Raw genomic sequence first — 22,370 nt, forward strand, 5'->3', positions numbered from 1 at the left:
CCACCTGCAGGCTGACCATGCTGCACTGAAGTGGCTTCCCTCAGTCAAGATTTTGATTTTGAAATGCAACACATTTCAGGAGCCTCTAACAAAGTGGCTGATGCACTCTCCTGGGAACCTATCCTTGCAACAAAGCTCGTTGCCAACTGTGTCCACATACCTATTCAGGGGACACCATCATAGGGTCTAATCACATTAGCCACACTATCAGAGGCTTGTTCACCTGCGCATCTACCAATGTGATATATGCCATCATGTGCCAGCAATGGCCCTCTGGCATGTACATTGGTCAAACTGGACAGTCTCTAGGTAAAAGAAGAAATGGACACAAATCAGACGTCAAGAATTATAACATTCAAAAACCAGTCGGAGAACACTTCAATCTCTTTGGTCATTCGATTACAGACCTAAAAGTGTCAATTCTTCAACAAAAAAACTTCAAAAACAGACTCCAATGAGAGACTGCTGAATTGGAATTAATTTGCAAACTGGATGCAATTAACTTAGGCTTGAATAAAGTCTGGGAGTGGATGTGTCATTACACAAAGTAAAACTATTTCCCTTTGTTTATTTCCCCCATTACTGTTCCTGACACGTTCTTGTCAACTGCTGGAAATGGCTTACCTTGATTATCACTACAAAAGTTCCTCCCCACCCCCGCTCTCCTGCTGGTAATAGCTCACCTTACCTTATCACTCTTGTTACAGTGTGTATGGTAACACCTATTGTTTCATTTTCTCTGTGTATATAAAATCTCCCCACTTTATTTTCCACTGCATGCATCCAATGAAGTGAGCTGTAGCTCATGAAAGCTTATGCTCAAATACATTTGTTAGTCTCTAAGATGCCACAAGTATTCCTTTTCTTTCTTCTGGAAAGGTTTCCCAGAATCATCTGGGTAAAAATGGCCCTGTATTCTAAATAATTGTTGTCTTTGAAATGTTAAAAGTACTGTTTAGTTTTTCATGTAATTATTAGTAAGATTAAAGGTAAATGTATCTTATTAACTCTGTTTCCTAAACATCCAGGAAGAAATGCACCCGATCTGAACCAGGTTGGCCAGCACCATCTGTGATTTGGGGGCCATGTGATAAATGAAGGTGTGTGGGGGGGTAGCTCCCTTTTATGAACACCCAGCTAGCCAGTTAGCTATAAAGGCCCTCTTGGTGGCTGTTCTCTGCTTGCTTTACCTTAAAGGGTTAACAAAGTTCCCCAGGTAAAGGATTTTTTTTTATGAATAAACCTTTAGATTTTAATAAGATTTTATGAATAAACCTTCAGATTTTAGATTCTAAAGGATTGGCAACAGCGTGATTTGTGAATAAGATCAAAATTGTATATTGACCTGAGTCTGGGGCTTGGTCCTTTGGGATCAGGAGAACCTTTTTTAAAAATAAACCTAAAGATTTTTTTTAATAAAAAAAACCTTCCTGAGTTCTCAAAAGGGGGGGGAAGGGGTTTACACTTGGGTAGTTGCAGCATCTACCTATCCAAGGTCAGAAAGAAACTGTGACTTTGGGAGTTTAATATCAGCTTGGAGTGGCCAGTATTAATTTTTTTGGAATCCTTGTGGGCTCCCATCTTCAGCACCGGAAGTGCTAGAGTGGGGACTGTTACCTATGGCAGTAATATGTATGACTAAGTTTAACTGACATAATTATTTGTATAGCAAAAGGTATAAAATGTGTGACATTCAGGTTTGAGAGAAAGCATATATATGTGGGTATGTGTAGAAAGCCCTCCCACACTTTGTTGAAGCCCTGGCTATGAGACTCCAGCTCTGTAAAGGAATTAAGCATCCAGCAGATTCTTTCCCCATCTCAATGTCCATAGGGGAGGCAGGTGGAAGTTAGATTGAAGATCCAGTTTGCTGTTTACCCCCTGTGCTGTGAAATCCTCAACCATTAAAGGAGAATTTCAGCTCTTCCTGAGTTATTGAGTGCTGATGTTAAGTCTCATTTTCCCTTCTCCCATTTAGCAAGACTGAGGGCTCTGTGGAGAAGCCAGAGGTCAAAACCAGAATTTGCCAAAGCTCAAGGAAACATAAGAAAAGCAGGCCTCAACCCCACAAACTCTTGGTCCTCTCCACAGTTGTATGATCATGATGGACAAGAATTGTCATTTCTATGGCCATGTCTTCTACTGCAAAAGGAACTCTAGTTCTGCATCCATGACCAGCACTTCTAGGAGCATATGGGGGGTTCCACCACTTAGTCCCCTCCCCACTTTCTGGATGCACTGGAGGAAGGAAGGAGGAAGAGGAGAGAAAGTGGAGTCAAGCTGCTGCTGTACTGAGTACAGGTTGGCACCAGTGAATGCTTGACCGGCCTCGGTCCAAAGTTTGTTGACCCATTATATGGAAGGAGTCTGAGTGAGTGTGTGTGTACTGTTTCTTTAAACCTATCGCAGGGAAACTGGTAGAAAGTGCCTGTGGATTATTTAAAACAGAAGATTTACAGGGAAATAAATAGAGACAGACAATTTTAGGGAAAATTTTGTTCTACTTATTCTAATACATTTTTTATTTAAAAGCTCAACTACTAAGCAATCACCTATATATTCTTCCATTATTGCCAACCCTAACCATTTAAAAAATCAGGTTACATGCCCCCAAATCATGTGATTATCTTACAAATTATGAGGTTTAAAATAATAATAAATTGGGTTATTCTTTTACCTGCCCTCTGATTTTTTTAAACCGTAGAAGGAACCACCCCATTTATGTGTGATCATCTCAGACTCAATATTCAGCCTTAAATATAGACACAAAAGTGTGGTCTCCCTATTCTCTACTTACTTACAGACTCTCTTTTTTCCTGGGGTGAGAGGAGCTGGCCTTCTATCCCCCTTTATAACAATACAGAATAGTTAGGCAGGGGGATTTACATCATTCCTTTGCACCCATCTCACTCTGCTTGTTGCTCTCTACATTCCTCTGCACCCCTTTGGTCTGCCTTTTGTTTCAAAGAATCATAGAAGATTAGGTTTGATGAAACCTCAGGAGGTCATCTAGTTTCTCACATTCCTCTGACTCCTCATGGTTTCTATGCCTGATAACTGCTAAGTTCTATGCAGCTCTATGCATGACATTTTTGCAAATTATTTAGTGAGCTAATTTGTATTTTTGTAGATAATTTGCATATTGCCATTAACCTCAATTTAGCCTCCCCCAATCAGTAATTGGGGTAGGACACTAAGCAGCACAAAATTTGTCCGTTATTAGGCTGGGGCAGTTACTGGGGTGGGAAGGTACACAGAGATGCTGGGGATAGGCAGAGTAGGGGTCTCACAAATGTCTGGTATTTCTGGGTTAAGTGTTTGGGTGTCTAGGGTTAATCAGATGACTGGTGAAACTGTGGGGGCCTGGATTCTGACTGTAAAATAGCTGGTCCTGTTGATGGGTGTCTGGGGTAGGTGCATAGGTGTTGGGATGTCTGGGAGTGCTGAGTTAGATGGGTGGGTGTTGTCTGTGAGGACATGCTGGCTAATGTCTCTCTGGAAGGCAGGGGTCTGGGATCTGGCTGGGCAACAGGAGTCTTGTGAAGTCTCTTTGAGGGTCTTGATGAGAGGAAAGGGGCTCCCTCTAATCTCTCTAGGGCTTGGACAGGGGGTCTCAGGAACTATGCACTGGTTAGGAAGCAGAGGTCTGGGGGCCAATATATGTGGCAGAGGTCTCCCTCTGTGGGGGCAGGTGCTTGGGGGTTGGGCAGAGGTTCCAGTGTCTCTCTGGGAAGGGCAAAGGGCCTCATTGGAAACTCAAGGGAGCCTGGGGCTAGTATTGAACTGCCCTTCACCTTTTGTCCCTGCCAGCTAGCTACTCCTCTGCATCTTCCCCGCCTCTTTGCTGCTGTTGCTTCTCCTGCACCTTTCCTGCTCCAATCCAGCAGGACAAGCAGCCAGAGGAAGTAACCATGTACCCTGGCTGCCTGAATCTAGGTTCCACATAAGCATCTAATAGTTGCAGGTAAAATTACAGCTCTTGCCCGTAGCTCTGGCAATTATGTGGCATTCATGATGGGCTGTGTGCAGCCATGACAGGGCTATGAATACATGAAGTTCAGGTGAGACGTGTGACACTCAGCAGATCTGGGTTTCCTCTCTCCTTACACATCCCCATTCCCTGCTGCCTCCACAGTCCCATTCTCTGCACGTCTATATTCTCTTGTGCACTGCCTATCAAATGGTCACTAAGGGACCACCATCATCTCTGAGGGCAATCTGGCTTCTGCCACATTTGCAGCAGTGGGAGATGGCAGAAATCTTTGCTGAGGCAACCTCACTTGCACTTGCAACACCTGTCTCTCTTCTCATTTAAGTCATTTCATTGGCTTCTTAAGTAGAAGGGCTTGTAGAGGGCTGAAAATTGGGTCCCCACTCTTATTGTGCTGATTTAAAATTAACCCAATTTGACACCATGTCATGTAACAATGGTAAGGAATCATAGGCCATGTCTACACTTACCAGGGATTGATGCTGATGTGATCAATGCAGCGGGAGTCTATTTAGCAGGTCTAGTGAAGTCACTAGACCTGCTAAATCAAATGCAGAGTGTTCTCCACTTGACTCCGGTACACCACTGGAATGAGAAGTGTAAGGTAAATTGACCGGAGAGTGTCTCCCATCAACAGCGTGATGTAGACACTGCAGTAAGTTGACCTAAGCTACATTGACTCCATCTATGTTATTCACATAGCTGGAGTAGCATAATTTAGATCAGCTTACCCCAGTAGTGTAGACAAGGCCAAAGACAGAAGCCAAAATCCACAAAGGTGCTTAGGCTTTACAATACCTAGTCTCTAGATTCCCTACTGCCAACTGGAATCCTCAACTTCAAGCTGGGCACCCAGGCACCCCACACAGTGCATGGAGAGAGATGCCTAAAAAACGGTTTCACAGAAGTCAGCAAGCTGAATAGGGAGCCACTTAATAGACAGAAGTGAAATGCAGGAGGGAGGTGGGGCTTGGGCCCTGCCCTCTAAGATATTTAGGCATCTAACTCCATTAATGTTTGATCGAGTCATCTCTCATCAGTGTCCTGCAGTTATGGGTGCACATTGAGAGGGCAGCCCTTTTTCTGGCCCCTGAGATTCTTCACAGCGTCTTGTCGACTGAACTGCCCACCACCATCATAGAATGGATTGAGGAGCGCATAAGGAGTTGGGGCCCATTTATTCATGTTGAAAATGCTGCGAGAACTCAACACAAAAAGTAGTCAAATTGGACTGAAGGTTAACTGCTCCAAAATGAAATTTATGCATTCTGATACCTTGCCAAAAGCCCAAATAACAATCAAGGGAGAAAAAATAGAAGAAGTTGAGCAATATGCTGTTTGGGCCAAGAAATAAACATGCATCACGATCAGGAAGGTAAACTCTCGCAAAGAAAGAAAGCAGGTTGGTGCGCATTCAATTCTATCAAGGATGTCCTCCAAGGAAAAATCAACAAGGCAACATGTGCCAGCCTCTTCAACTCAACAGTACTTCCAGCAATGTTGTATGGGCAGCAAAACATGGGCGCTGACAAAGACAGAGGAGCAGCAACTCTGTGTCATGGAGAGGGCGATGAAAAGAAGAATTCTGAGAATTTCAATCCACAACCAAGTCCCCAATGAAGTGATCACACAGTAGAATGGAGTGCAGGATGTCATTGTTGACAGAAGATATAGTAAAATGCAATGGGCTGGGCATATAGCGAGGCTCACTGACAATCGATGGACTGCAGCTGTCGCAGAGTGGTACCCATGGGAATTGAGATGACCACTTGGCCAATCTCCAAAGAGATGGGAAGATTTTATCATGAAAAGACATGGCTGCACATGGAGAAGGAAGGCCAGGATACGAGAAGAATGGAAGACATGTTGTGACTGGCAGAATCTATACAAGGGCTGAAGGACCGATCAATCAAGGTGATCAAGGAGAACTCCCATTGATCTGCACCTCTAGGCACCTATCTCCACTTGAGATTCTCAGCTGTGAACTTTCTCCTGGAGTTAGGCACCTAAGCCAGGTCAGTGAGTGCCCTAGAGGATGAAACCTGGAACTTTCTTGTGGAAAACCACATACAGAGAGAAAGAGCTCATTATAGCCAATAGGTCAGTGGCTAGGGCACTAGACCTCTTTTTTAAATCCCTGGTCTCTTTAATATGGGTCAGAGACTTGAACATGGGCCTCCTCTGTGAGTGCCCTAACCACCAGGGTGTTTTGGGGTACATCGTTTCATGTTTCTCCTGTTGAAGTTCTTTCAATTTAATTAATTAATTTATTTATGGAAAGGCAAACCTAAAGTTGTTATTTTAATATGTTTAAGAGGTTGGGGAGGAGAGTGAATTCAAGATAAAAATAGAATATGGGGAAAAAAGAATTACATATTTGAACCCATCAAGTTTTAAATATGCATCCAGTTTAGATGATATAACTAATAATTAGAATATTTTCATATTAGAAGCAGTTTAATAAAAGGTCAAGAAAAGTGTTTAAATAGCCTGCCCAGAGGAGGGTTAGCATATTCTAATAAAATGTTATATTGTAGTTTTTGCATTCTCTTAGCCTAATTAACAAATGCAATACTGGCAGAAATGAGCCTAAAACAATTGCCAGTCAGAATGCTCAAAATGAAGCCACTGGGGAACACCAGATAGCAATAATAAAGCAATGGCTGCTTATTTTCAATTCTTTGGAGGACCAACTCAAACTGCAAATGTAATTAAAATTCTGTAAATAGAACACACCAAAGCACTCCTTCTGGCATTACTATGCATATCTTTGATATTTGTTTAACAAATGATCAAGTAGCTCTTTTATACATTGTTTCTTATTTAAGATTTTTCATAAATGTTAAGAGTAATACTTTCAAAATATTGTAGTCAGTGCAGAATATCCTATTGAAATACACTGAATTTTATTGGATTCTATTAGGCCTATTGTCTGAATCTTACTTTTTTATGTTTTCTGTGTCTCTGTTGCTATGTTGTAAAACCATCTTCATAATCTTTATTAGGTTTGGACAGCTGAAATTAGTTCAAAGAGAGATGGTAGCATTTCAATTTGGATATACTTAACTCACAAGTCTCCAGTCCTGCCTTCCCTTTCCTTACCACAAGAAAATGAATGTCAGAAGATGAACAAGAAAACTTTACCTTTTTTCAGATGTGATACACTTTCCCATCACCTGATGCACAGCATGCCATAGCAACATGTTATCCTGTGTTGCAATGTTTTGTGAAGTAGGAATGCCTGGTGTTCCAGGTTAATGCAGGGGAAAAGTGAGAGTAGCTACTGCACAGGAAGAGGTGATCATATATGAATGGCAGTGGGTGAACTGTGTCTATGAGAGGAGTTTGAGGTCAGGATAATCCCAGACCAAAATTTAATAATGGCAAACATATATCTGTGTGTGAAAGTGGGAGACCAGAGAAAGGGTTTTTAGGCCAGAGAGTGAGAAGAAGAATGCACTCAGGGAAACATATGTGCAGGTTCTGGAAGGAGAGAGAAGGAGACAGAGAAAAAGAGAAGGTCAAAGAGCTCCACTACAGGGACCAAACTTTAGAAAAACGTCATTCCAAGAGAATTTTCCCTGCCTCACACGGCATAATCTTGCTTCAGTTTACAGCTGACCAAAAACAGGATGAAACTTTCACAAACATTTTTATGTTAATTTAGTCCTGGTTTTCTTCATACAAATTTGAAACACAACTGAAAACTTCCATGGACAACTTGAATTTTAAAACCTTCCCCTCTGCTCTGTAGCTGTTTGAAAATTGGACAGAAACTTCTTTAAAAAACTACCTGTTTTTTCCCCATCATATTTCAAAATTTTTATTATATTGTCAAAAACAGAAGACTGAATCACAGAATATTAGGTTAGACCTCAGGAGGTCATCTAGTCAAATACCCTGCTCAAAGCAGGACCAACACCAACTAAGTCATCCCAGCCAAGGGTTTGTCAAGCTGGGCCTTAAAAACCTCTAAGGATGGAGATTCCACCATCTCCCTAAGTAACCCATTCCAGTGCTTCACCACCCTCCTAGTGAAATAGTGTTTCCTAATATCCAACCTAGACCTCCCCCACTGCAACTGGAGACCATTGCTTCTTGTTCTGTCATCTGCCACCACTAAGAACAGCCTAGCTCCATCCTCTTTGGAACCCCCCTTTCAGATAATTGAAGGCTGATATCAAATCCCCCCTCACTCTTCTCTTCTGCAGACTAAATAACCCCAGTTCCCTCAGCCTCTCCTCACAAGCCCCAGCCCTCTAATCATTTTTGTTGCCCTCCACTGGACTCTCTAATTTGTCTACATCCCTTCTGTCGTGAGCGGCCCCAAACTGGATGTAATATTCCAGGTGTGGCATCACCAGTGCCGAATAGAGGGGAATAATCACTTCCCTCAATCTGCTGGCAATGCTCCTACTAATACAGCCCAATATGGCATTGGCCTTCTTGGCAACAAGGGCACACTGCTGACTCATATCCAGCTTCTCGTTCACTGTAATCCCCAGGTCCTTTTCTACAGATCTGCTGCTTAGCCAGTCGGTCCCCAGCCTGTAGCAGTGCATGGGATTTTTCCTACCTAAGTGCAGAACTCTGCACTCATCAGATTTCTTTTGGCCCAATCCTCCAATTTGTCTAGGTCACTGAACCTTATCCCTACCCTCCATCATATTTACCTCTCCCCCCCAGCTTAGTGTCATCTGTGAACTTGCTGAGGGTGCAATTAATCCCATCATCCAGACCATTAATAAAGATGTTGAACAAAACTGGCCCCAGGACTGACCCCAGGACACTCCGCTTGATACCAGCTGCCAAGTAAACATCAAACTGTTGATCACTACCTGTTAAGACCAACAATCTAGCCAGCTTTCTATCCACCTTATAGTCCATTCATCCAATCCATACTTTTTTAACTTGCTGGCAAGAATATTATGGGAGATATATCAAAAGTTTGCTAAAGTCAAGATAGAGCACATCCACTGCTTTCCCCATATCCACAGAGCCAGTTATCTCATTGTAGAAGGCAATCAGGTTGGTCAGGCATGACTTGCCCTTGGTGAATCCATGTTGACTGTTTCTGATCCTCAACTATATTTAGTATTGCTGAACCATATTTAGTTTGTAAACTAAGTATACTGATACAATACATGAAGTCTTCATATTAAAATAATGCACAGAAATACTGCAAAAATAATGTTGAAACACAAGGAAACATACTTTACTGTCCATAGATGCATAGTTCCAATGGGAAATTAGTCCCTCCACACTGCAACCCATACAAAATACACTTGTCATTCATTCATCTATTGCAACTACATCTGGGCTTATGCTGTAGGGTCCAGAAAAGCAGAGGGTGACTCTTCAGAAGATGGGACCAGGTTCTTCCCCATACATTCAGCCTAAATGCAAATCTGGGCACTGCTCCCTTTCTGCACTAACTATAAAGGATCTTGCTCCCTGCGTCTTTTGTCCTAGCCATCACAGTAGTTCCAGAGGAAGAGGAAATTCCAGGCTTATGTGTGTAGGGCCTCTGAATTTAGTTGGGAGAGTTCCAGTGGAGAAGATCCTGATTGCTGCAATCCAGCCTTAGAGACTACACCTCCCATGATGCCAAGAGAGAGAGACTTCCTCTTCCAGGGAGTACAAGGGAGAGTATACAGTGGTCTCTAATTTGCAGGGAGCTGGGGTTGCTTTACGGAGCTCTATCCAAACCAGAAAAAAAAACAGAAGTTACTGCTGAGAGTCTGAAGGGGCTTTGATCGAGCAGGGAGTGTTAGAGGCTTTTGGTGTCTTCACTGGAGCCAGGGCAGAGACTGTTGATGTGCCCAGACCAGTGACTGAGGTGGTCTTGCAAGTGAAGGCAGTGTGAGTAACAACCACCCTATTTGGGGCAAGTGTTTGCAAGGGAAGTGGGGCAGCAAAGAGACTTTAAGGGGTTGTCCAACTCTGAGAAGAGGTGGAGTGGTCTTGTCATCTAACCAGAACACCGGGTTGCTGACATCTGATTAAAACAACTCCAGAGGGGTTGTGCAGCTTGGCATGATTCCAAATTAGCATTACTTTGCTCCTTGTTGTCTTGGCTGGACTGATTTATGGGACCAACAGAGTGCTGACTCTTCAAGCATTCACATACAAGCAAGTGTTTAGAATCCAGAGAAGTGTACACTCAGGGGTGGGGTAATCAGTAGCAGTGTAAATGAAAATTAGATAAGTTTCATTTATTACTGTAAATTGTATTTGTTAAATGATTTAACAAACTTCCCCCTGCTGTTTTAAATTAGTTGTGACATTTAATCTCAGTCTGTTATAGCATGTTTTCTTAAATTGTTAAGTAAAGGTGTTTTAACTCCAATCTATGTGTATATTGGACATATATTGTTTATAATTGGTATTTTTGAGTTAGACCATTGTATAGATTCCTGGAGGTTCCCAACGGCAGAGATTTTAATAAGTTCTACTTTATTAATTACATAGTTCTGTATTTCTAGATCTAGCTAAGGGAGGGTTTTCCATGTCTCCACATGTGCAGCATGAATGCAGCCAGCTGTTCTGGCACCACAGCAGCCTCTAGTGGGGAAAAAGGAAGAACTGCAGCACTTCTCTGTAAGAATGTATTTTCTGCAGGTAAAAAAACATCTGTGCCTGTGCAGTGGTGCAGAATTGCCCCAGGAGTAGAAGTTCATCACAGCATCCTGCCTGCAGAGCCAGGTTAGGACAAACAGAGTGGGGCACTTGGAGCTGCTGAGGGGGTCACAGACTGGCTAGTGAGGGGGGCAGACTGGGGTGCAGACTCAGGAGCTAGTGGAGTGACAGCATTGAGTTAGGGTCTGAATGGGAGTGGGGCTGCATGGCCACCTGGGGACGGGAGAGAGGGCTGCAGGGACACATGGAGATGGGGCAGGACAGTGCGGAGACATTTGGGGATGTGGGGGTGCAGAGACAGTGGCAGATGTGCCTGACTTGAATGGGAGAGGCATGGGATCAGCAAGGGCCTGCATGGGGGAGGCTTCCCAACGCCCTAGCAATCTCTCCCCCTCCCAAAAAAAACTATTCCATATTTCTTCCACTCACACCCAACAACCCTCCAGATTCACTCGAGGCTCCTTTTCTCTCCCTCAGCTCCTCCATTATACCTGATTCCCCCAAGCCTTTGCACTGCTTCCGGTGGGTGTGGGAAATATCTTTCTGTATTGTAACTTACAGTTCTGCATTAATATGCCTAGTTAGGAATCCATAAGTCAAAAAAATTATAATTTTTTGGTTGTGTTGTTGCAAATATAGTTGCTGATAGGTATTTTGAAATAAATTACAAAAATAAATGAAAATGACATTATTATATTTTATTATTTTGACAAATACAATGTACAGAATTTTGCAAAAATTTAAAATATTGTGTGCAGAACTTTAAACTTTTTGGTGCAGAATTTTAATTTTTGGGGGGCAGAATTGCCCCGGGCATAGCACATCCAGTTACCACCATAGCACATGCAAATTAAATGTTCATGTGTGGCATTGCGATAATTACACATGCAAAACAGTTGCTCAGCTGCACTTATTATTTTTTTTTAAATGAAGACCTAAATATCTTTTTTGTAGTTGTCATACTTAAAATGTTTTTTCAGTTTTGGAAGATTCTAGCATTTTAAGAGAAATTCCCTGTATTCATAATCAGGAATGACTCTGGAGCTAACAATATCTTTCAAAACAGTCAAAACTTTTTTAAGTATGACTATTATATTTCAAATTTTAGGTTTTTCTTTAAATTACATATATTAGTTAAGCTAAAAGGAAGTGTAGCAGAAAGATAAATATGTGACAGTACTAACAAAGAATTTACAAAGGATTGGTATGTATGTGTGTATATATATATATATATCACAGAGAGAAAGACTATAAAATAAAAGAGAGGCATACAGTATCATACAAATAATATTTAATATTCAAAAGTAGCAGTGTTGTGTATTTATAGAAATATGAATACAGGAAAATACAAAAACATACACTTCAATATAGACTTTGCTCAAATCAGTGTTTCCATTATCTTGTATTTGATACATAAGCACAAAATAATGCATTGTGTGAATGTTTATGAACCCACAACATTGTTTTTTGTGCTGACCTTTTAATTTAATGTAATTGTATTATATTTTATCTTGACTTTCAGGAGAAAGATGACAAGTCTGTGTTTGCATGAATAAACCCATTTTTTCTGAAAAGCAGACTAGTATGAAGATGTGACACATTTGACACTTTTTGCGCAGAATGAACTGGAGGCTTCTCTTCATTTAGAGATTCATGAAAAGTCTACTGTATCCTTTCAGAAATGGTTGCATCTTTTTAGAACTTTGGTTGCTGTGATGGCACAATCTGGTGTTCAAATAGATTTGCTTCTAATATAATTATTTACAAGGACTGCATGAAGTGGCAGGATTTCTTAATAAAAGAAAGTGTAGCTTGCACAGGGAACTACAACTTGTGCAAAAATTCTTTGGTTAAACTTAACTCCATTTTTAAATTTTACAGTTAGGAAAATGAAAACTATACAGACTTTACTTACTGAAAAATATGAAGCATCATCCCAAAGATTCTTTTGTTGACTTTAATGGAGTCACAATTTCACCACTGGAGTCCTGGTGGTGGTATGTTGTTTTTTCAACAAAGGATAAAAAAAATCAAACATCTAATAATTTCATTAGGTTCAAAATAAGCACTCAAATACAGTATGAGTATACCAGCAGTTTTCAACCCGCAGCCTTGGGCCGCATGCGGCCTAATTAGCACACAGCTGCAGCCCGGCTCAGCGCAGCTTTGTGCTAAAGGCCATGAGCTCTGGGCTAGCCTGCCGCACGGTGGGCTCCGCGATCCCAGTTGCCCTACCACATGGCAGACTCCCGGCTACCCACTCCCGGCTGAACTGCTAGCTCCCCAGTAGCATGGAAGGGCTTGGGGTCCTGGCAGCCGGCTGCCACCTGGCACACCTGATGAGGATCCGAGTCCAGGAAGTCAGCTGTCCCCCTCAGGTCCTAGGGTCCTGCCTGCCCCCGCCGGCAGGTCTCGGGGCAGTCCTTGGCACCCCACAGCGGGCTCCATGTCTGGGCAGCCAGCTGCCCCCTGGCCCTCCACGACAAGCTCTGGGTTCCTGGCTGTCCCCCTGGTAGGGCTCAGGATCCGGGCATCTGGTGGGGCTCGGGATCTGGGCAGCTGGCTGCTGCCACTCCCCCACCCCCCCGCCCACATGATGGGCTCTGGGGTCCTGGCTGATCCCCGCCCCCCAGGCAGGGCTCAGGGCCCAGGCAGCTGGCTGCTGCCCAGCCCCCTGCCATGGGGTCTGGGATTGGGATTTTGGTAGTCCTCCCTCCACCCCACATGGTGGGGTTTGAGGTCCCTGGCCCCCACCCAGCCCTCCGCTCCTGGCCACTCTGTGGAGGGGTCTCTGGGCAAAGGACGCTGAATATAGGTGTTGGGGGGGGATTAGGTGGGGGCACAGTGGTTCTCCACCTGTGGCCCAGCTAACACTTTGTGGGCTGCATAAGCAGCCCACAATAATAAATAGATTGAGAACCACTGAGCTACAGACATGAAGGGTAAGAAGAGAACATTCTATAAATATATTAGAAGCAAGACACAGGCCAAAGACAGGATAGGTCTGTTACTCAGTGAGGCAGGGGGACGACCATTACAGAAAATGTGGAAATGGCACTGTGCTAAATCACCTTTTTGTTTCAGTTTTCACCAAAACGGTTAGTAGTGATTGGATTTCTAACATAGTTAGGGCCCTACCAAATTCATGGTCCATTTTTGTAAATTTCTTGGACATAGCATTTTAAAAATCTTGAATTTAATGATTTCAGATATTTAAATCTTAAATTTCATTGTATTGTAACAAAACATGGATAGCTGTGCCTTCAGAGCTGGGTGGCTGGAGAGCAATGGCTGCTGGCCAGGTGCCCAGCTCTGAAGGCAGCACTGCTGCCAGCAGCAGCATAGAAGTAAGGGTGGCAATACCATGCCTCCCCCCCACAATAACCTTGTGACCCCTTTTGGGTCTGGACCCCCAATTTCAGAAAACACTGTGAACTTTTGCCCTATGCAGAAGACCAGATTTCATGGTCCATGATGCATTTTTCACGATCATGAATTTGTTAGGGCCCTAAACATAGTGAATGCTACTGAAAATGAGGTAGGATCATAGGCTGAAATAGGGAAAGAACAAGTTAAAAATTACTTAGACAAGTTAGATGTTTTCAGGTCACCAGGGTCTGATGAAATACATCCTAGAACACTCAAGGAGATGACTGAGGAGATATCTGATCCATTAGCGATTATCTTTGAAAACTCATGGAAGATTCCATGTCAGGGAGAGATTCCAGCTGGAAGGGCATATTGAGTGGGGTCCCACAGGGATTAGTTCTGGGTCTGGTTCTGTTCAATATCTTCATCAATGATTTTGATAATGGCACACAGCAGAGGTTCTCAAACTTTTGTACTGGCAACCCCTTTCACATAGCAAGCCTCAGAGTGTGACCCCCCCTTATACATTAAAAACACTTTTAAATATATTTAACACCATTATAAATGCTGGAGGCAAAGCAGGGAGTGTAGTGGAGGCTGACCAGCTCATGACCCCCCATGTAATAACCTCATGACCCCCTGAGGAGTTCTGACCCCAAGTTTGAGAACCCCTGGCATAGAGAGTACACTAATAAAATTTGTAGATGATACCAAACTGGAAGGCATTACAAGTGCTTTGGTGTATAGAATTAAAATTCAAAATGATCTGGACAAACTGGAGAAATAGTCTGAAGTCAATAGGATGAAATTCAGTAAGGACAAATGCAAAATAAGCAAACATCATTCTGGGATGTATTAGCAGGAATGTTGTAAGAAAGACCCAAGAAGTAATTCTTCTACTCAATTCTGTGCTGATTAGGCCTCAACTGGAGTATTGTGTCCAGTTCTAGGTGCCACATTTCAGGAAAGATGTGGACAAATTGGAGAAAGTCTAGAGAAAAGCAACAAAAATGATTAAAGGTCTAGAAAACATGACCTATGAACAAAGAAAAATTGGGGTTGTTTAGTCTGGAGAAGAGAAGACTCAGAGGGCACATGAAAACAATTTTGCAAGTACATAAAAGGTTTTTACAAGGAGGAGGGAGTTACACTGTTCTCATTAACCTCTGAGGATAGGACGAGAAGCAATGGGCTTAAATTGCAACAAGGACATTTTAGTCTGGACATTAGGAAAAACTTTCTTCTGTGTGTTTTAAATACAAGTTCAGTATTGCCTACCCTAGACATTCGAATACTCTGAGTCAGAACTCACAAAAGAATGGTTTTTGAATAGTGATTTTTTTTTAAATGGAGTATTTTTTAATTTCCCTTCTGGTTTTTGAGAGTTCATATACATTTTGTTGTTGTCCCCCCCCTCCCCCAAACAGGATGGTTAACCACATTTTTTATGAATGCTGAGATTCTCCCATTAGCAGGAAGTCAGAGTAATTATCACAATAGTCTTTTTAGGCTTTATAATCTATGAATCTATTATAAATAAATCATATGAATTCAGGAGCTGGGGAATTAAAAAAAACACAACCAAATATCACAAGATTTGTGATAAACAAGAGAAGGCAAAACTGAATTCACCCCCTCACCCTGCGATTGCTGGGCTGATCCTGCATAGGCCTCACTCATGTCAAATGCAATTAACATGAGTGTAGGAAGGATGGAGAGGGAGCATAGCTTCAGGCACCCTTCTTAACATACACTAAAATTTTCCTTCTCTCTGTTGTGTATCCCCCAAAGGTTTTGAGGGAAACATCCACACCCAGGTGATAAAGGAAAGGGCCCCCTCCATCCCAGCTAATTTTATCCATTCCCCCTGACACATGGAGCAAAGATTATTGATCAGTTGTTACTGATCACCAGGGAAGATGGGAGGAGACTGTTAGTGCTTGAAGCATCTGGAGATGTTGTGTTGTCATTATTTGCATCCATGTGGGGTAGTGGCTTTGACTAGTGATTGTGTGATGTAGCTGCTATTATGTTAGGGTGTCAGGTGTGATCAAGTGAGTTCAAAACATCACTCTTCTTATACTGGGCTTTGAATGCTGGTCAGAAGAGAGAGCTACCTGCTGCATCTGGGGGAGGTTCTGATTTGAGTGCTGTTAAAGGGATAAAATAAAACAAAGTTAAAATAAAAGGACATTTTTGTATAACACAAGCTCTCTTTGCATTAGTGTGCAGAATAACACAGTTACTAAACCTGTGCTTCTGTTGCTGTGCTTTCAACTGCCTTTTTCTTCTCTTGCAGGGTGTCCAGAGCCACGGCAGCTCTTAGAGGGCCAGCTCTCTCTCTCTCTCTCTCAGAAAGATAAGGAATACCTTTCCGCACATCCTCTCTCTTATTACTCTCAAGTTTTTTGTTGGTTACTTTACTGTTTTGTAACATTTTGTGTTTGTTTGGTTTGTAACAGAAGAAGAAAGTCCACAAATCTGTTGACATTTCATTTGTTTTCGTATTTCCCGTTTGTTACTGTTTAAAGTTACTATGTGACTATTATTTTTGTGCCCTATGTTTGTCCCAGGGTTTCAATACACTCCTAATGAGTACTGCGGTCAGGGTCCCAGCACTGAAGGATGAAGTTAGCTTCTGGTAGGATTTACTGGCTATTTTTTGAAAGATCATAGAATCATAGAATCATAGAATCATAGAATATCAGGGTTGGAAGGGACCCCAGAAGGTCATCTAGTCCAACCCCCTGCTCAAAGCAGGACCAAGTCCCAGTTAAATCATCCCAGCTAGGGCTTTGTCAAGCCTGACCTTAAAAACCTCTAAGGAAGGAGATTCTACCACCTCCCTAGGTAACGCATTCCAGTGTTTCACCACCCTCTTAGTGAAAAAGTTTTTCCTAATATCCAATCTAAACCTCCCCCATTGCAACTTGAGACCATTACTCCTCGTTCTGTCATCTGCTACCATTGAGAACAGTCTAGAGCCATCCTCTTTGAAACCCCCTTTCAGGTAGTTGAAAGCAGCTATCAAATCCCCCCTCATTCTTCTCTTCTGCAGACTAAACAATCCCAGCTCCCTCAGCCTCTCCTCATAAGTCATGTGCTCTAGACCCCTAATCATTTTCGTTGCCCTTCGTTGTACTCTTTCCAATTTATCCACATCCTTCCTGTAGTGTGGGGCCCAAAACTGGACACAGTACTCCAGATGAGGCCTCACCAGTGTCGAATAGAGGGGAACGATCACGTCCCTCGATCTGCTCGCTATGCCCCTACTTATACAACCCAAAATGCCATTGGCCTTCTTGGCAACAAGGGCACACTGCTGACTCATATCCAGCTTCTCGTCCACTGTCACCCCTAGGTCCTTTTCCGCAGAACTGCTGCCGAGCCATTCGGTCCCTAGTCTGTAGCGGTGCATTGGATTCTTCCATCCTAAGTGCAGGACCCTGCATTTATCCTTATTGAACCTCATTAGATTTCTTTTGGCCCAATCCTCCAATTTGTCTAGGTCCTTCTGTATCCTATCCCTCCCCTCCAGCGTATCTACCACTCCTCCCAGTTTAGTATCATCCGCAAATTTGCTGAGAGTGCAATCCACACCATCCTCCAGATCATTTATGAAGATATTGAACAAAACGGGCCCCAGGACCGACCCCTGGGGCACTCCACTTGACACCGGCTGCCAACTAGACATGGAGCCATTGATCACTACCCGTTGAGCCCGACAATCTAGCCAGCTTTCTACCCACCTTATAGTGCATTCATCCAGCCCATACTTCCTTAACTTGCTGACAAGAATGCTGTGGGAGACCGTGTCAAAAGCTTTGCTAAAGTCAAGAAACAATACATCCACTGCTTTCCCTTCATCCACAGAACCAGTAATCTCATCATAAAAGGCGATTAGATTAGTCAGGCATGACCTTCCCTTGGTGAATCCATGCTGACTGTTCCTGATCACTTTCCTCTCCTCTAAGTGCTTCAGGATTGATTCTTTGAGGACCTGCTCCATGATTTTTCCAGGGACTGAGGTGAGGCTGACCGGCCTGTAGTTCCCAGGATCCTCCTTCTTCCCTTTTTTAAAGATGGGCACTACATTAGCCTTTTTCCAGTCATCCGGGACTTCCCCCGTTCGCCACGAGTTTTCAAAGATAATGGCCAAGGGCTCTGCAATCACAGCCGCCAATTCCTTCAGCACTCTCGGATGCAATTCGTCCGGCCCCATGGACTTGTGCACGTCCAGCTTTTGAATCAGATGAAAAAGGATAATAGAATTGTGAATGACGATGAAGATGAAGAGACATTATTCCCAGCAGGGCTTTAAGTCCAGCATACTTGAAGATTGTAGTTTCAAAATTCTGCTCCAGGGAAGAGAATCCTCATGCGGAGCAGGGTCCCGCAGACTCCCAGCTCAACAGGGTGGCACATTGCCCCCATTCCACTTTCATTGCTCATCTTTTTCAAGTGAGGAGGCCTATTATATCCTCTAATCCCCAAGTTCCCACTCTTCGGGAGGGGACTTTTGGGTTGTTCAAAGGAAAAGTTCTCTTCTTCCCTGAAATGCCAACTCTCCATGTGATTTGGCATTTCCACTTGGCATTTCCCTCTCCCTCCCGTAACAGTCAGAAGCTCTAAAGGGAGGGAGTGGGTACTAGTCAGTGCCAGCCGGGCAAATAGACAGATGCATGAAGAGACTCCCTGCCAAGCCCAAGAAAGCCCTCTTTTGATATTTCCAAAGAGGGGATATGTGGGATGTGCAAAGCAAGAATAGGTTAGAGAAGGGGAAATAGGGTATCATTGGGGGTTATCGTTTGCTATCCCCCTGTGTGTAAGATCATTGAACGAAAATGGGAAATCCTCCTATTAAAGTCCCATGAAGTGGATTAGTATTATTGGGAGGGGAGTGAAATTGAAGACAGGATCTATGGTATAATCATAGTAATTTTACTTTTATAAAGCACTTTTCATTTTGCAGTATCTTGGCCTGGTTAACATCTTGCACGGCACCTTGGTTTAGATTTGTTCAGTTTACCAATGCCTTAATTCTTCTTTTCTGTATCATGGCCAGCGAACAAAAATGAAAGAAAAGTGCAACCATAGATCAGTCTTTCAGCTATGGTACTTGGATCAACACAAGGAAAATGAAGGGGTGGAAGTGGTTTTTCTTGTACGTACTAGTTAAATTGATTTATATCTGTCTGGCACTGAAATTCTGTTTTAAAACTAATGATTGTGGCTTCACGTAGAATAGTTGATATTCCTATCCACATCCTAAGGGCCTCCTTCAGTCCTTAGCAAATACATATAAAAATGAACCCAGGAGCTAGCAGCCTCCACTGAGGTGTTGGATCAATGACATCTTCTTCTTCTTCATCCGTCCAATTCTTTTTCTTTAAAAAAAAAAAAAATGCTTGAGGGCAAGCTGTTCTTCCCCTTTCTCTTTTGAATGTTGCTGATGTACCAGGTTCTTCCCAAGCTCCATAACAGGCCCTAAAATATAACTGGCTGGGCTTGGGTGCCAATCTATAATGTTTCTGGCTGTGATTAATCTGATAAATAATAAATATATCAATCTAGTCTTTTAGACAAGGACAAATTCTTACCAGCGGGAAGGCACGAGGCCTCTTTTACAGCTGCCTGTAGTGCTGGAATTAATTATTTAATGCTTAATTCTTCAGGAAATGAGAAAGTTTTGATTAATGTTGTCCAGTGTCATTTCTTGCTTGTTTGATATGTGTCAGATAATTTTTCCTCAGCAGTTGCTCTGAAGAAGCCAGAGGCTACTGTCACTGGGATCAGACACTGAATTTCTAGAGATTAATTGAAGTGAAAATTTAGAGAAATGTTCTGTAAGTGCCTGCCCAATATAACCTTTCACAGGCTAAATTTAGCTTCTTTTGGCAACGTTAACCTCCCATTGCCCTGATGTAAAACATTTATTTTTAATACTCTGAGAAACTGTTTTGTTTCTTTTTTTTTTTTTCATTTTTAAACTTGTACGGATGTCAGCATGATTAAAATGTTTAGGGCCTGATTCTTCTCTCACTTACACTGATTTAACTCCTTGACTTCAGTGGAGTTACGTGTAATTTGTATTGGTTTAAGTCAGAGGGGAATCATGCAGTTAGATGGTAATAGGGAAGCGGCTAATCCAGGGCACTGGGTAGTGTACACTGAAACTTTGGAGAAGTTAGAATAGTATTCAGTGCCAGAACCAATATGTGACGGTCAAACCTATCCATTTAATGGATGGACCCTAAATATCAAGACACTTTTTCTACTCTCACATGCACTAGATAATAACACAACTAATCTCAGCAGAATTACTCCACACTTACATTAGTATGATTTAGATGAGAATGAGTGCCTTTATATGGATAACCCAGAACTGCATGAAAATTTGGGTTCAGGGGTCGATTTCAATTAGAGTTAGGCACGTAGGTGCTTTTGAAAATCCCATTGGGCACCTATCTTCATCTTTGCACACCTAAATATTTGTAAAACTCTGGGCCTTGACTCTCAGATAAGTGGATCCATGTTGGTTCTAATTGTGGTGATACCATAACATAAAATAAAACAAGTGACAATAGGAAATCAGATGTTTTCTTCCCTTTTTAAAAACTTGTGAGTGAATTTACTACTTATGAAAGTAAGGAACTAGAACCAGCTTTTCTGTACTCTGGTTCTGTACATGCTCTTTTTCTTCTCCCGAACCAAGTCTCCCAATACATTTCAATCTGGAGCTGAAGCACTCTGGTATTTGTTAGTCTCTAAGGTGCAACAAGTACTCCTGGTTTTTTTATGGAGACAGACTAACATGGCTGCTACTCTGAAATCTGGTACTCTAGTCATGGTCCTCACTTAAGCACAGATTATCAAGCAAGCCATATTATGTGATAATGTTGTCATGTGCACAACAGGTACTAAAATGAGACCATACAATGAAATTTTACTTGAGACACAATCAGAATATGTGACCAGGTACCTATACAGAGATGAAATTTCTTTCTGCATTACCTTACTCCCAAAAACATTTTTTTCCCTACAGTTTGGCACCTTTTCAGTCTTTATTTCCATTTTTACCATTTTTTCACCCAAATGATGAGAAACCTCTCTCAATATCCATTTATCTCACAGAGTTTGATTTTAAAATCTGTGAATTCCAGTTCACATTTAATTCCTTTATAAAGACCAGAAGCTTATTACACAGTCTAACATGTTTTCCTATTGGAAGTGTGTATGTATGTGTGTGTGCATGCACACACATGCATGTGTATATTTGTATGAATTATGTGATTGTGTGATATAAAGAACAGGAGTACTTGTGGCACTTTAGAGACTAACAAATTTATTAGATCATAAGCTTTCATGGGCTACAGCCTACTTCATCAGATGCAGAGAATGGAACATATAGTAAGAAGATTATGTGTATGTATATATATCTATATATACACACACACACACACACACACACATACAGAGAAGGTGGAAGTTGCCATACAAACTGTAAGAGGCTAATTAATTAAGATGAGCTATTGTCAGCAGGAGAAAAAAAACTTTTGTAGTGATAATCAAGATGGCCCATTTGGACAGTTGACAAGAAGGTGTGAGGATACTTAACATGGGGAAATAGATTCAATATGTGTAATGACCCAGCCACTCCCAGTCTCTTGATTATCACTACAAAAGATTTTTTCTCCTGCTGATAATAGCTCATCTGAATTAATTAGCCTCTTACAGTTTGTATGGCAACTTCCACCTTCTCTGTATGTGTGTGTGTATATCTATCTATCTATCTATCTATCTATCTATCTATCTATCTATCTATCTATCTATCTATCTATCTATCTTCTTACTATATGTTCCATTCTATGCATCCGATGAAGTGGGCTGTAGCCCACAAAAGCCTATGCTTTCTGTATCCTGTTCTTTTTGTGGATACATACTAACACGGCTGCTACTTTGAAACCTGTGAAATAAAGGTTTCATTGCATGAGTTTGACCTGATTATATTACACCACAGGTGAGTTATGTGGTCAACAGAAACAAGTAGTGATGAAATATTTACACTACACCATTGTATATTTTATATATACTTTATTTATGACAGGGTTAGGGTTAGAGTTAGAGTGTTTTAGAATGCTCTCAAATAATATTCGGGCTGTTCCGCATACCCCCTCACTTGTAAATCCAGGGTCCTTAGTTATCCTGGGTGAAACTGTGTAGATGTTAGAAGGAGAGAAAAATTAATACATGTAAAACACCTCCAGAAATCACGTAGAAGAGCTTTTCTAGGCATAAAAATGTAACAATTCAAAAATCTGTTAACCCAGGCCCTTCCATGGCTAGAAGCTCTCTCTCTCTCTCTCTCTCT

Source organism: Dermochelys coriacea, chromosome 2 (assembly GCF_009764565.3).
Source record: "Dermochelys coriacea isolate rDerCor1 chromosome 2, rDerCor1.pri.v4, whole genome shotgun sequence".
Lineage (NCBI taxonomy): Eukaryota > Metazoa > Chordata > Testudines > Dermochelyidae > Dermochelys > Dermochelys coriacea.